This window comes from Eubalaena glacialis, chromosome 5 (genome assembly GCF_028564815.1).
Source record: "Eubalaena glacialis isolate mEubGla1 chromosome 5, mEubGla1.1.hap2.+ XY, whole genome shotgun sequence".
In the NCBI taxonomy this organism is placed as follows: Eukaryota; Metazoa; Chordata; class Mammalia; order Artiodactyla; family Balaenidae; genus Eubalaena; species Eubalaena glacialis.
Window position 1 is genome coordinate 51,592,901 of NC_083720.1, and position 15,920 is coordinate 51,608,820.

Genomic DNA, 15,920 nt, shown 5'->3' on the forward strand with positions numbered 1-15,920 from the left:
TATTAACACTGTTTGTGTATTCTCTCTTGCATGTTTCTCCTGCCCCAGATATTGTAATGGGGTTGCACTATTCTAAAGTTTGTGTGTAATTCCTATATATAAGTAATTGCCCAAATCCTTTGTGGGTCATTCTTTTATAAAAGATTACAAGAGGTTAATCAAAAAGTCTAGAAAATACTTTTGTACCCCCCAAAAAAATGCTATTTAGGAAAGAATGAACTCAACCTTCAAGTTCTTGCCTCTTTGCCTGCCAGCCAAGTTAAATGATAGACTTTAATTCAGCTGGGGAACGCCTCCAGACACATAACATTTTAATCACCCCTGATCTCTCCACCCCAAGTTGTTTAAAGCAAACATTCACCTGAAAATATATTCCTAAAAAGCCTAGATACACTACTTTATATCCCTTTTCGTCAACCAGAAATATTCTCAATTCCCTTGGACCTGTAATTTGTTTGGTTATTTTATAGCACCTTGAAGCAGGGTTTATTCACTCTTATACCCCTTAAAATTCATCTACAAGCTCAAGCCTTAGGTAGTACCTAGTTTTATGGATGGCTCTTCACAAAGACTCCCAGGCTTTGTCAACAGGACACCAAACAGCTGGAAGGAGAGGTAAAACTTCAGGCCTCACTCCAGATGTTTCATCTGTGCAGCTCCAAGTATCCAGATGTTTAGAGGGAAAAAAGAACAGCATTTTTATAAACGCTGCCTTTGACAAAGAAAATGAACAGATGCATGAACAATCCAAAAGAGCAGATAAAGTGGGAACTCATGGTTGGCTCTGTACGTGTTGGAATATTTTATTCCTGTCCTTTTGTTCTGCTGTAAGGTTTTCTTCCAAGCAGCATTTTGTATAGATTCACGATACCATTAGCCAGTATTTCCCCAGCTATTAAGGAAGCAATAGTCAGGGTGTCTGAAATGCCAAAGCCCCAACACAAAATCCTGTTGATGCTCTCTCCTTAAAAGCTCCAGCTCACCACTGCTGCCCTGATGAAAGATCTCTTTATTCCTCATCCTGACCAGCGCACAGCGCTTCAGTCAGATGTTCTGGCTTCCGATCTTCACCTCCACACAGCAGCCAAGTGACTGTTCTAAAACTGCAGCTGAGTTTCTGTCTCTGTCTTCCCCAAGGCCTCATTTCAGGATGAAGCCCAGCACCTCTGCAGAGTCTACAGGGCTCTTGGCCAGTGACGCTCACCATTGACACCAGCCCTGTGCTCCAGCCCACGAAGGATAACTTGCTGTGTTTTGGAAGATTCCTGCAAATCTTCATGCCTGCCTGTCTGTGTAGTTGCAGTTGTCCTACCCGGAACACCAGCTTGGAAGACGGCCACTCTTATTTCATAAGGATTCAGAAGTTGCCTTCTCCATAAAGCTTGCTATGGCCTCACCAGCAGGGTCGCTCGCTCCATCCTCAGCACTTAAGCAGCATCTATCTCGGTGTGTTCTCTCCATCCGCTGATCTGATCTGGTCCATATCTAACCATGGCCAAGTCTGTCCATTTACCTCCTAAATAGCTCTTTAACGTCCCTTCAACAGCCTTGATCTTAAGACAAAGACCAAAATCGATAGTCCCTGAAGCCCTGTTGATCACATCCACACCTGCTGTCTGGACTCCAGTCCTGCTGGCCTTCATCACTCCCTGGGTCCCCATGTTTCCTCCTGTTTCAACACTTGCCATCCCCCTGATTGGGATACTAAACCTACTCCTCCCCTTCCAACCTCAGAACATTTAATTCCCACTCATCCTTCACAGCTCAGAGAAAACAGTCTGTTTCATGTAGAAACACTTTCCGATCCCCCTTTTCCACCCAATTTGAGTCAGCTTTTGTGGTTATATACACACAAAACCATGTCCCTTTCCATCAGTACACTTAAGTTAGTGCAATCGTCTTATATATTTGTTAAGGTGAAATTTTGATTAATGTCTTTCTCTTCCATTAGGCTGCAAGCTCCGTTGAGAGTAGAGATGGTATTCTTGCTCCACTGTATCCCCAGCTCCTGGCAAGGTACCTGGTTCATCATGACTGCTCATGTTTGTTGAATGAATAAATGAATGATTTACATCCATGAAACATATCACTATGACCATAATTCGCTCCTTGAGGGCAGAAGCTATACTTTATTCATATTTGGGTCCCAGCACAGGTGGATCCTCAGAATGCACTTGCTGAAGGAATACTGGGTGAAGATACAGAGAGGCAGATTCTATGCTCCTAACAAGCAGAGAGAGCGGACCAGCAGTTAAGCATCTTCCTTCACTTAACTGTGAGCTCCCCGTTTCTAGAATCATTCAAGGACAGGACAGATGGACCACATCAGAAATGGTCTAGAAGCAATTCAACCAATGGACTTGATGATCTCTCAAATCCTTTCCAACCCTCATGTTCTATGGTGCAACTAGAAAGAACTAGAAAGAGGGTAGGTGTAAGGAAGAGAGATCCGCAGAACATGAGTGAAATTGCAACTCCCTCCCTCCCAGAAAAGAGAGTTTCAGGACAAATGGGAAGAGCAGGTTTTCGCCAAGGTTTTCTTAATTGCTGGCAGGTAGCAGATTTGAGAGGCTCTGTTAAAATATGCGTGTGATGGCTGGAAGGGAGATGTCAAAGATAACCGTCTCAACTCCCTGTCTGATGTCTACTCCTTCATTCTTAACCCGGCCCTTATTTCTAGATTTAGATATAGCTCAAAAGAGACTCAGACTTTGAAGACCCAGGCAGAAAATTGTGCTAGTCACATGGAATCATTTTGACTGTTTTCTCAGCTGTTTCCTAAGAAAACAGATTTAACATTTGTCACCTTCATTCCGGAATAAGGAAAGAGATTTCACTTCCTCCTGAAGCAAAAACCACAAGGTGGATTTGGCATTTGTTGAGTGTGGAGTGGGGTTCAGATTAATGGTGTGTTGAGGGTTTCTTTGTTTTTACAATCTTTCTATATTTTCCCATTCAAGAAGCTAAATGAATTGCCCACGCCTTTTCATGGGGCTCCCTAATAGAAAGATCCCACCGGGAAACTGTTCTCCTCCATCCCCCTCACCATTTCTCTTTCCATTCTCCCTGTTTCACATCTTTGGCCATAATTAGTCAGCTTCTGGAATATAAGAATGGCTGGAGGATGGAAGGGGAGAGGAAAAAAAAAGATGAAACCAGAATTGAGCAGCACATGATGAAAGGGGGGCCACAGGACTGCCTTTTATTTCTCTGCATGTCTAAATTGACAGTCATAATATTTCCTATGTCAGGTCATATAATCAGATCATCAGTTTTTGAGCATGTATATATGCCATATTCTTTATACATATTAGTTCACTGATTTTCAATTACCTTATAAGTTAAGTGGTATTATTGTTATTTAACAGGTGGAGAATTTTAGGCTTCAGTAAGCTAAATATCTTGCCCAGAGTCACATTAATTAGTGACAGTTAGGGGTTGGAGCCAGGATTCAAACCCAGGTTTTCTGCCTCCAAATCCAGGTCTGATACCTATATCCATACATCTCAGAGAGAGTCAGTGAAATTTTTCATTAACAGAGACCCAGTTAGCTGTCATACTAGATCAACCAGGGGTAGTTTTGCTCCTGAGGGGACATTCAGGAATGTCTTGAGACATTTTTGGCTGTCACAATGGGTAGGTGCTGCTGGCATCCAGTGAACAGAGGCTAGAAATGCTCCCAACATTTTACAATCCACAGGACAGCCGCCCACCACGAAAAAAATGATCAGGTCTGAAATATTAATAGCACCGAAGCTGAGAAACTCTGTGCTAGATGCTCCCATTATTATGTAAAATGGTTCTCTGCCACCAACTCATGACTTTCTGTGTTAAACAGGGGAACAGTTCGTAACTTCTTGATATACATGTTTAACGATGTCTGGAATTGGCCAAGGTTCTTTTTAAGAATGTTAAAAAAAAAAAAAAATGAGGAAGAAGTAACAAAAAGAAGGAGAAAAAGAAAATGAACAAGAAAAAGAGAAGGAGACAAGTAACATTAGACACCTACACTGCAGCATTCAACAGCTGGATCACATTACATGGAAATCTGCCGCAGCAACAGCACACCAGGCTGCTTTTGCGTCTTCATGAATAACGCAATGTGCTGGGTAAATGCTTTTCCTCATTTAGAAACAGGTAGTTAATGGGAATTGAAGTGATCAAATGCTGTGTACCCCAAGGTTACTTACATCTCAGGCCTGGGTGGCCCAGAGCTCATAAATAAAGCATTGGAGCATCTTATTTTAGGCCCCAGTCAGATAAGCAAAAGCTTGCATCATGTGAGCCGAGCCCACAGCGCGATATGACACTGAGCCTGCTAATTCCAGGACCTCTTGGAATGTGACATTTCGAGCACAGTACACCGAGTTCATGCCCTGCGGAAGCTCCATGGCCCACCAGGCCTTAACTTTCCATCATCTCCTTGATTCAGCTGCCGCGAGAGAGTCTGCCACCGAGCTGGATTTTCAGTGATGCCAAGCTCCTTCCCTACTATGCAGAAGTTAACGTGAGGCATATTTGCAACTTATAACTCTGATTTACTCACTTGCTGGGACGAGGACCACAGACGGCTTAACAGCCCGCCAGCTCGCACAGACCACTCCCTCGGAAAAGGTTTGGCCCGACTCATGACACAGCTTGGCAGCTCAAAAAAACAGCTGCCGGACCATGGCGGAATGGGGAGTTGAATATAAGAAAAGAAAAATGTCTATTCTTTCCCTCAAATTTTTACATGTAATTATGTAATCATATCCCTATTCAGATACTTTGACATAAATTGTGCTTTAACTGAATTGTTGCTAATTTGTTGTTTTATTATTAGTTCATGGCTTGTTTGTCGACATCTACCCACAAGCCGTGTGCAACACACACACACACACACTCACAGTGACGCTTAGCCATACTAGTGTTGTTGCTTTGAAAATAATGAAAATGTTCTCTGTGAATAATTCCTCTATTTGACAGAATCACAAAATTTTTCCAAGAGTGCTTATTCACATGGTATACAAATGGCTGTATGAATAACTCTAATGCGATAATTTGCTGGTGTTACTGTTTCTTTTCTCACAGACTTCCTATAATCTGATCCTATCAATCAAATAATATATTCTCTGCATGAAATAAATTCTCCCTACTATAAAAAACCAGCTCCTGTAATAAATATATTTCCCAGTGATCAGTATTAACACTGTTTCTCATTCAGATCCTGGCCCCAAGAAATTATCTTCAATATATGTTTGTACACTTGCATCTGGGGTAAGATACATGCTCTGAATTTCCTACAAGGTTGTATAATTAGTCATTGACTAAAAGCCACCACCCAACTACCATGAAACCATCTTCTGGGAGAAGGGACACTTCCGTCCAGCACACATCACCTCTCCCATTCCACTTGGAATCTGTCTAGGTATCAACTCCTTGGCCTCTAACACTGTTTCTCAAAGTGTGGGCCTCAGAACACCTGCCTGTTAGAAGTAAAGATTGTTATCAGCTTTTTAGGGTGCATTTTAGAAACGGTGATTCCTAGATGCCATGCCAAACCGATTAGATCTGACCCTCTAGGGGAATCTGGATTTTCAACAATATGTGCAGGTGAAATTGGCTTTCTTCTTTGAGTCTTGAGGAATATGGACTGAGGGGTAGAGGAGAGAAAGCAAAAGCATATTACTAAACAATTTTCCCTGGAACAAGGGATGCAAATGAGATTGTGGAAAATGTGCTCATTAACTCACTGCATTTGAAGTAAACTAATGTCAAAGATTTCATAGTAAAAATCATCAGTTGGCTAATGCCCTACATCCTCTCAACCTACCAAAAAAAAAAAAAAAAAAAAATCTGGTCTTCAGAAAGATAACCCCGAGGTTCCACAAAAAGAAAGAGGCATGAAAACAGAGATATAAGCATTTTTCCATGATATCCTTTAGAATGAATTTTCAACTGCAAAGGTTTACAAAAAAGTTTTCCTAGCTAAAACTCCACTTACCCCCAAGGCTTCTAGTTCTAGTTCTATATTTTGCCAGATAATCAATCATCTCTTTGGTTTTCTATCCCAGCTCATCATCATTGTGATGACAGAGTAAAGTGACTTTAATTCAAAGTTCCAGAAGAGGCTCAAAAGTAAGACAATAACCTAATTTACACCAAAGAGATCAGCTCTACCTTCAGAATTAGACCTGCACCCACACAGCACACCCAGGGGTTGCTGACTTCAAACACCTTTGTTAACTTTATTCCAGGTAGTTGCTGAGACTGGCTGAGTAAGTGTATGCAAAGTGTTCACATAGCAACAGTGCAATCACTGCAATCATTATTAATATCACTTATTAATATTGTGCTGTGGTCCTGTGAGTGGAGTCACAGGGCCTGTTTCACCCACCAGCCCACAAATGAAGGTATCTGAGGATACAAACTGGCATTCAACCATTCTCATCAACTCAAATGTACACACTTGGGGGGAAGAACTGTGTTTTCTGTTTCTCTGTCCCCCTAAATCACCTGAAAACTAGTTGGGCATATAGCTGCCCCTGAAAGATACATGTGTCATGATAAGAACCATCGCATGAGGATTGTCATCCAACCTTGGTCTGTGGTTACAAAGACCAAACAAAGCATATTTTGAACCTTCTGCTTCCAACACAGGGACCTGGATTTCTTCCCCAAAAGACTCAGAGATAAGATGGCAGCCTCACTACACCTGGGCAGAAAGTATATCACGGGCAAGCTCCTTGCAAATTCAGATCCTTTTACTCCAGAAGAACAGAAAAGGAAAGTGTCCTACCCTCTCCCAGGAACCATGACACCTCTGCCTGGATCCCAGCTGTATTCGAGATTTACCGTGTGGCCTTGGGCAGCTCATTTAACCACTCAGTGTCTTAATATCTTCCTCTGGAAAATGAAGATGCTACCTACAGCATAGGCACAGCATTTCAAGGTTAATGCGTGAGGCTGACATTGAAACACAACCTTGCAGGGGAATGTCTAATTTGGGGGAAGAAGTCAGGCACAGCAGTGCATTCCTGGTGGTTATAACATATGCAGGATCGCAAAACTGGGCCCTAAGGTTAGCAGCGCACATGACGAGTGCAATAAGCCATTCACAACACACCACCTGGAGTCTTTTATTGTTATTGCCAAGTGCAGTTGATAAGCAAACAAAGCAAAGGGGCGGGAGCCCTTATTTATCAAATGTGTTGATGCAGATCTGATATTGACAGGCAACGGGCCACTTTTATATTCAGATCAATAAATCCATTTCATAATACAGTACAATCCCAACACTTCGTTCCCAAATCCATCCATCTAGATATTAGAAATCCATCCTGCTTTGCCTGCAGTCTGTCAAATGTCACCACGGAGTGCAGAAGCCACCCTGCCAAGTCTATATCCTGAACTAAATCCCAATGGAAACTTCCCAGATATAAATAACCACTATGAACATACAGGGAAGAAAAATAGCTATGAAGTTTCACTCTTACTTTTTTTTTTCCTTTTAGCCTGTGACAAGTAAAAAATCATAGAGTTACTCGCTCTCCAAAAACAATCTAAAACCGGAAGGTTTAACCAATTCAATTTTCTAGTCACTGTGACAACTATTTTCATCCGTGGAACAGCGTCTGGGGCACGTATACAGGACTAATCCCATCGTGCTTTCACGGGCAGGCCCCACTGGAAACTCTGAGGGAAGCTTCCGTTCCTGGACTCACCGTGGGCAGTGGCATTTGATGACACTCAGAGTCTCATGCCATGAAGACAGATTCCTTATTTACAGTCAGAGAGGGGGAAACCTTCCTTCTACTTGGGAGTTGATTATTGAGATCCTGGGGAGTCAGTTGTGAGGAGAGTCCAGTTTAATAGGGAGTGGGGAAACCCACTCAATGCTTGCAAGGCCCAGGAGAGTAGCATAAAGAAAATAGAAAACTGAGCTTGAAAATCGGAATATCCAGCCTTGAATCGTGCGGAGCTAAGAATGTGTGGTCTTGTTTAAATCATTTGGCCTCCCTGAGCCTCGATCTCCCATTGTCAGCAGGTGAAGGGGGTTGTGAGAGAATCAAAGGGTATGAAAGCCCCTGGCACAATGCCTACCACATAGTAAGTGCGCAGTAAATATGTGCTGAAACACAATCTGAAACAAGAAATACTGGATTACTGATATCACTCCTTAACCAACGGGCATAAGCTTAATGTACTGAATGCACACCATATGCCAAGCACTCAATGGTGGGAATAGAGAGGTAAGAAGACCAGATTATGATGTTTGTCCTCAGGGTAAGACAGAGAAAGTACACAGGACTGGATTAGGAGACCAGTCATCTCTAAATATGAGACCCAGATCCGGAGCCTGAGGGGCAGCCATCCTACCCACACCCAGGTTTGGGGGGCTGTGAATTATCCAAAAATGCATTGCCTAAAAATAACTGGTTACACTCTGGTTTCTTGCAACTTACAGACTTAACTCCTGTGCTCATTTGCCCAGGATATGCAAACTCATTTTAATATTAGCCTCACACAGGTTGTCAGGAAAATAATTCTGCTGCACATATAAACACCTAGGCATGGATTGGTTTAGGATTATCTAAATATCCAACGGAAAGAAAGATTCAGGGGCAGACACAAGTGCCATCCTGGAAAGCTGAAGGTAAATTAAAGTGCCATATAGAGATAGCACAGGGAGATCAGCTCGGCGCTTTGTGACCACCTAGAGGGGTGGGATAGGGAGGGTGGGAGGGAGACGCAAGAGGGAGGGGCTATGGGGATAGATGTATACCTATAGCTGATTCACTTTGTTAAACAGCAGAAACTCACACAGCATTGTAAAGCAATTATACTCCAATAAAGATGATTTTTAAAAAAGCCATATAGAGGATTCAACTCTTTTTCTATTGAATTGCATTACGCATTTGCATTCTTGGGGCACGGACTCTTTGAAATGTGTCTCATGCACAATAAAAAGAAGAAGTGGAAGAGGTAGAAAAGAGAAGAAAAGAAGAAGGAAGAGGAAGAAGGGGGGCAGTGGAAGAAGAGGAGGAAAAACTAAAAATCTCCCAAACAGCCCAGATCTCAGTCCGGCCACTACACAGACATTCGGCGGTGGGGGGAGGGGGGGAGCAGATTTTTTCGCCTTCCCAAAGGAGCTGCCGGAAATGGGAGTGAACTCAGCAAGCTACAAGGACTTCCTTCTCCACGCTTCCTTTCCGAGGGTAAAGAGACTTGCTTCTTCCCCAGAACTTAATTGTTGTTGTTTTACACAAGAATGATTTAGAGGCAACAGTCTCCTGTCATAGCCCCAATCTCCCCTTGCCCCAGAATTTCCCAGGCCAAAATCATCTGGGAACCAGACACAGGATTTTCGTCATATTAGATGTCCCCCCTACTATTATTTGTTTCATATGACTCATTTAAATCGTTACTTTTAAAAATTTTATTATTGTTCTAGGCAGTAATATCTATAAAACCATGGTTTTTATTGTGCTAGTTATATTTTCCTCATACACATTGAGATAAATCATTACTGTTAAAATAGCATAGCATAGTGGTTAGAAGTACAGATGCTGACTGCATCCAAATCCTGGCTCTGCCACTACTAGTTGTGTGATCCTGGGCAAGTGACTTGACCTCTCTGTGCCTCAGCTTTATGGTCTGTTAAATAATACCTACTTCATAGAGTCACTCTGAGGATTCAATTAGTTAATATTTGTAAAATACTGGTATTGTCTAGAAACTTCTACTTGAAGAACACTATTGGGAACCCTGAAGGCATTCAAGTATACACCGTCTCTTACCTCAGGATTTGCCTATGTTGTTCCTCTTCTTGAGGATATTCTATTGCGTCCTCTCCCCATCCCATCCAAAAGCCAAAAACAAAAGCAGTAGACAACACACCCTCATTCCTGCCTTCTTAAAAGCCTATCCATTTTAAGGTCCATTTTGAATAGACACAATAGTAATTACAAACACTTACTGAGCATCTATTACTTTGCAAGCCCTGTGCTCAGTCCTTTGAATAGATCATCTAATTTAATTTTCATTTTTTACCCTATGAGGAGGGCCCAAGCTTAAAGAGCTTAGGTAAGTTTTCCTAAGGTCCTACACCCGGTGAATAGAAGAGTCAGGATTCAAACCCAGGTCCATCTGACTCCACAGCCTACGCTTATCCCATTAAGCCATGAGGCCCCACCATGAAGTTCTCTCTTCCAAGAACCCACCACAGCGTTCAGACAGACATGAACTTTCTTTCCTCTCCCATTGGACTTAGTAAAGTCCACTTTACAGTATAATTATTTACTTGTTTGTCTTTCCCCCTCTGTTATTCAAGATAATCTTTTCTATTTTAAGCATTTTGGAAAGAAATCATCCTAAAATTTCCCTGAATTTGAAAAAGGGCTACATTATGCTGGGCTGAATATAACATTTTCTTGACAACTCCAGTCATCTTCATCAATGACAAGCCCTATGATATCCTATGCTATAGATGTGACTTTAGGGCAATTTTTATCTGTGTGGTACAGGGTGACTGTTAAAAAAAATCAGACTCATGAGCCCCTCCCTGGATCTATTGAATCAAAATCTCTGGGGTAAGGACCAGGAGTCACTCAAGTTTCAGAATCACTGCCTTAGGCTATGTATGGGCATTTGACCCTGCTTTATACTCCTAGACACCAACTGTATCTTAGATCTTGTGTCTGTTTTTCATGGCTTTTCCAACCTCTTCCACCCTGCAAGTTGACAGCTATCGTTTCTCACTGCCAACCAACATTGCAGCATAAAATTTTCCTATTTTATCTTCTAGCTGCCAGTGCTATGGTTTCCAAGCTCTTTCTTTTTACTTTTAGCACACTTTCCTGAAAATTGATTCTTAGGCAGATGCCAGTGTAAAGCACATAATATCAGAGCTATTCTGATGCAACAGGGGTGAGTGGCTTGGATTCCAATGCTGGTCCCACTCCCTTTCCTCTGCCCTCCCCCTTTGCCACCATCCATGGTGGTCCTGAGTCCCCTCCCAGATTCCCTATGCTTCACAGATAGCACTTCCAAAACCACTGAAATAATGCAACCTTCTGGGGAATCCTGCCACACACTTATAGTGACGGATACCTTATTTTTTATAAATATTCAAGATTATCAGAAAAGAGTTTTCTTCATGAAAGTTTGTCAGTATAATCTAAAGTCAAGTGTGTATTCTTTTTTATTTGAGATCATATCACCAAATTTATAAATAGCCTCTATATTATGTTTACAAAGTCACCCCTTACAGTGAATATTCTTAACGTGGGAAACGATGATCGCATTGTATTAGTATGTGGACTATCGTCTACTTTTGAAAGGCTCTCAGAAAAATAATGGTCAAGGAAATTTGCCTTTTCAAGAAAATCTGTCCTCTGTGAAAGAGAACATAAGAGCATCCAGAAAAACTTTCTAACCTTTTAAAATTTTAGGCATCTTATATTGGCCGTGTCCTAAATAAGTTAGTAGTATAAATAGTCTAAAAATAAGTTTCAAGCAGCAGTTAATAAACTTGAAAAAATATTTAGGCGAAGTTCTCTTATGCTCTTTTTGGATTTTTCTTGCAAAATTTATAATGTCAGATGCAGAATTTAGGAAGTAAATTTAACATTATGTGCATTATAAACCGGGGCACATGGAAGGTACATGATTTCTCTGGCGAATTAGCATGAGGTTCAAAGACACGTCTAGAGAGAGAGATATTATCACTGTGGCCAAAGTTTGACACTTAATGAATACAGGTAAAATGTGTACAGAGTGTTCCTTTTACTATTCTTTCAACTTTTCTGTAGCTTTGAAATGTTTCAAAATAAAATTGGGGGGAAATGTTCAAACACACATACAAATGAAGCACAGTCATCGGGGCCTGGACTAGGGTGAAGAAATTGAGGCATCTAAGGAAGCACCTGCAGGACTCGGAGGGTGAATGCCTCCTTGGCACTGGTACAACTCCGAGAGTGAGTATCTCCTTCAATTTTGTACCATAGGTGCTCACTTGTATCACCCTAGCGTTGGCCCTGGTCTCAACCTTAGCAAATACACATGCTTTCTCAAACTGACTGTAGTAATCCTAAAGAGAAGCAGCTTACAGTCAATGTTATCCATGCATTGATTCCTTCATTTATTCACCAAGCATGTATCGCACCCCAGCTATATGCTAAGTGACCACTCAGCTAGGAACCTATTCTGTGCTAGTAAACCATTTTGACACTCGAACAAAAGAATCTTAAACCAAATTCCTGCCACTCATTTATTCATCCATGTGTTAGGTGCCAGAGACACTGTGATGACAGATCAGTCCCTACTAAAATGTCTTACTATCTGCCAGACACTGTTTTAATGTTATTATTTTCATCATCATCATCATCTATTGGCATGTCTATTTTCCCAATTCCATGGAACTATTTCAAGGTAGGGAATGAATATTATTCATCTTTGTTTTTTTGACACCCAGGATGGTGATAGATAAAAGTATTCAGTAAATATTTCTTGAATGGATGAAACCATAAATCTACTTATTTGTTCTTCCTCAAAGATTTGTCACATTTAGATGACTATGAAACTTCTTCCCAGATTGCCTGATATTGTAATACTAGCTAACATGTACTGGGTGCTTACAACCTGCCTGGTATTTCCTAAGCTCTTTCCATATATTAACTCAATTAAGCCTTGCAACAAGGCTAAGAGTCTCCTTTTACCAATAAGCACACAGGAGAGATTTTGTATCCTTCCAAGGGCCGCACAGCAGGTAAGAGGCTGTACCAGGGTTTGAACCCAGGACCCCAGCTCTGGAGCCTGCCCACTCAGTGACTCTTTTAAGTCATCTCACAATTCTGACCCAAAGAGGTGCCCCCCTACCCCAAACAGCACTCATCTTCAGCTTACTTTTCACCAACTATTTCCTAGGAAGATCTAGAGGGCACCAGGGACCCTTTTAGTGAAATGATCCTCAACTCCCATGGCCAAGTCAGACTTTGGGGGACTTCCTGCTTAATTTCACCTTGTCTAAATATAACCAGCTAAAAATAACCCAAAAGGGAAGTGTCTCAGAACCGCCAGAGGAGCCGCAGTACACTGCAGAGGACGTGATGTGAAAGAATGATCCAGCCTCCCTAAAACACTGAGATGCTTCCCAACCCCAGCCAGTGGCATATTGGGATGAAAAAACAGAGTCTCCAATTATTGAAATACCACAGTGTATTTAATTATGCAATTGTCTTATTGTATTAACAAGAGCTAAGGCACAACAGCAATTGCTGAGATTTTTGCAAATTTGGAACTGCAGGATTTAGTCTTCCCCTCAGCTGACTACTTCTCATGAGTCTGTCCATTTTTCTGGGATTATGGAAATGATCTTATTTTTGAACTGCTTCATTCAGAAATCGAAAGTAAATCAGACCCCCATTTTTGCCACTCCTTAAAATATGACCCCGCTACTGACTGAGCATATTTCAAGGGAAAAGATCTGCAAATTCACATGATTTTTGTTTTCACCAATCACTTCAGGCTCTTTCCTCCCTTGAAATTCAAGTAAATATAATGTAAAGTATAAATTAAATAGCAGTTATACAAATTACATATTTTCAATGATGCGAATACATTCACAAATACATTCCTATCCATCTGCTTAATAAGGACCTATCCCAAAGGGTTCCTGTATCAGACTGTAAAACCCAGAGTATTTCATCAAAACATCTAATATAGGTATGCTGTGATATTATCATGCACTTCTATTTGCCACCATCACCTCAGCAAATATGAAATATAATCATGCAAAATTAAACATTCCATACATTTTCTATTCATTCTCTAACACTCTCCCTATACTCCAAAATAGGCTATCACACTTTCAAGTTTACAGGGACAAAAGGTAAATCAAATTTCTTGTTTCTGAAAGCATTCCAAGTAATAGGTCTTTTCACTTTAGGCTTTTCATCTAAGTATCACCAGGCTCTTTACACATAAAATATAATTAATCCATACCGTTGGCTACATCCCTATCCAATGGGAATCCTCCTTGCTGATATTCACTCATGGAGAAGCATACCTGCATTTTCTCAAGCTAAATTTGGTCCAGGCTATTAGGAATGATGTTTCATTTACTTGAGCATGACTGGGAGGCATAATCTTATGTAGGAAAACCTGGCCCCTTCTCCCAAATAAGTGATAGCTAAGAACACAAACGCGGGCCCCCAGTTGCCTGGTGTTTGAATCCCAATTTGCAATCATTTAGCTGTGAGATGATGGAGCAAGTCCCCTTTGCTTTCCTGAGCTTCATTTTTTGCAGTAGTAAAATTGGGATAATCACAGTACCTTTCCCATAGGTTTGTCAGGCAGATGAAATGAGTCACTCTATGTAAGTCACCTAAAACATAGCCTCGTCCTACCCAGATATGACACCTGATACCTTTCAAAGCCATTTCCCAACGATGACATCACTGGGGTCTCACCGTCTTCCTGGGAAACAGTGGGAGCAGATGCTATGATGCCCATTCTACAGGGGAAGAAAGTGAGTTTCCGACAGAGCTCCTGGTGGTCAGGACTAGAACCCCTGAACCTAGCCTAGGATTCTTCCACTATTTCTCTTTACATTCAGAACACACTGACTCAGTGTCCCAGACAGATCCCTGCTTATGTTTCTTCGGGGTGGTGGCAGGGCTGGGGAGAGCGTCTTGTTTCAAACCCCTGTTTCTGTTGCCAGGCTTGTCTTGCATAGCAAAAGAGCCCCCGATCGGCAGAAGACACACCAACAAGACTGCCTTAATCATGCTTTCTGCTAACTACGAAATGAAAGTTAATTTCATGCCTTTCATTCACAGACAAAAAGGTTCAGAGCTGCTTAAATTCTCTTCAGCCCAATGACAGTAAACAGGAGGCTTCATGTTCTAATGCTTGAAATCACCCTTCTTATCTCAATATATTATTTACGCACTCGGCTTAAAATAAACAGCAACTTGCAAGTAGGTGAGTGGTCTCAACCAGGATGAACCTTTTCTTTTTTTTCACTCTGACAGTTAACTTTAAAACATCAGTAAACGACCTTAATTCACTTCTAACGAATTAGTAGGTGACTGCTGCATATCCAGGAGGCAAACAGATTGTATTATTAACCAGAACAACATTCTCCCTGTCAGTCATCTGCACCTCACAGAGGGACGTGGGTTTTGCCGTGTCCTTACTCAAACCAATCCATGGGCGCATGGGATTCCAGACGATTCCTTTGAGGTCATTCTCTTCCAGACCTCTGATTAGATCTCTTGACTCTGAGATGCAGAATGGGGCCTGCAGAAGGGAGATTCTCAGTGCTGCTTGTTAAGAAAGATGTAGACAATGAGAACCTTCCAGAGGGGTAAAGAGTCGGGAAGTCAAAGCAGACAAGCTCTGCTTGTGGAGGAAACTGATGCAGGGGGACCCAATAAGTACCACCAAATACTTGAAAAAGGATGTCACTTTGGAGGAGGAAGACTGGTTCTTTGTAGGGATGGATAGTAAAATTAGGACCCGAGCGTGGAAGAGACACAGAAGGTGGATTTGGGTTCAACTCAAGAAGGAATGCTCTAACAGAAAAGAGTTGCCTCTCGTGGTAGTAGGTCAGCATCTGGGGGTGCTCGGGCACCCATCAGATGGAATCCTTAGAATTGGCCAAGAAATAGGACTAGAGATGAGACATGCATGGACCCTTCCAGATATAAGATCTTACAGCCTTGGAAATCCCAGGGGGACTCACTAAAATGGGCTTCGCTAAGCAGTCACAACCCTTTTAAAATTTCTCTCTGTTTGGAGTTTTTAAAGGGTGATAGCCACCGTTTAAAAAAATATATACCATGAGTTAAGCTGGGCATGTCTTTGGCCAATCTACAGTTGTTTACACAATACCAGAGCACTGGTTGACCTAACAAGATAAAAGTATGTCCCATTCA

The 15,920-nt window shown here is 41.6% G+C and overlaps 1 long non-coding RNA gene across 1 annotated transcript in view; it reads right to left on the reverse strand.

Annotated features, from left to right (window-relative positions):
• LOC133092630 (uncharacterized) overlaps positions 1 to 15,920 on the reverse strand; it is a 482,184-nt gene that overhangs the window by 264,503 nt on the left and 201,761 nt on the right. The gene's annotated exons all lie outside the window — the stretch shown is intronic.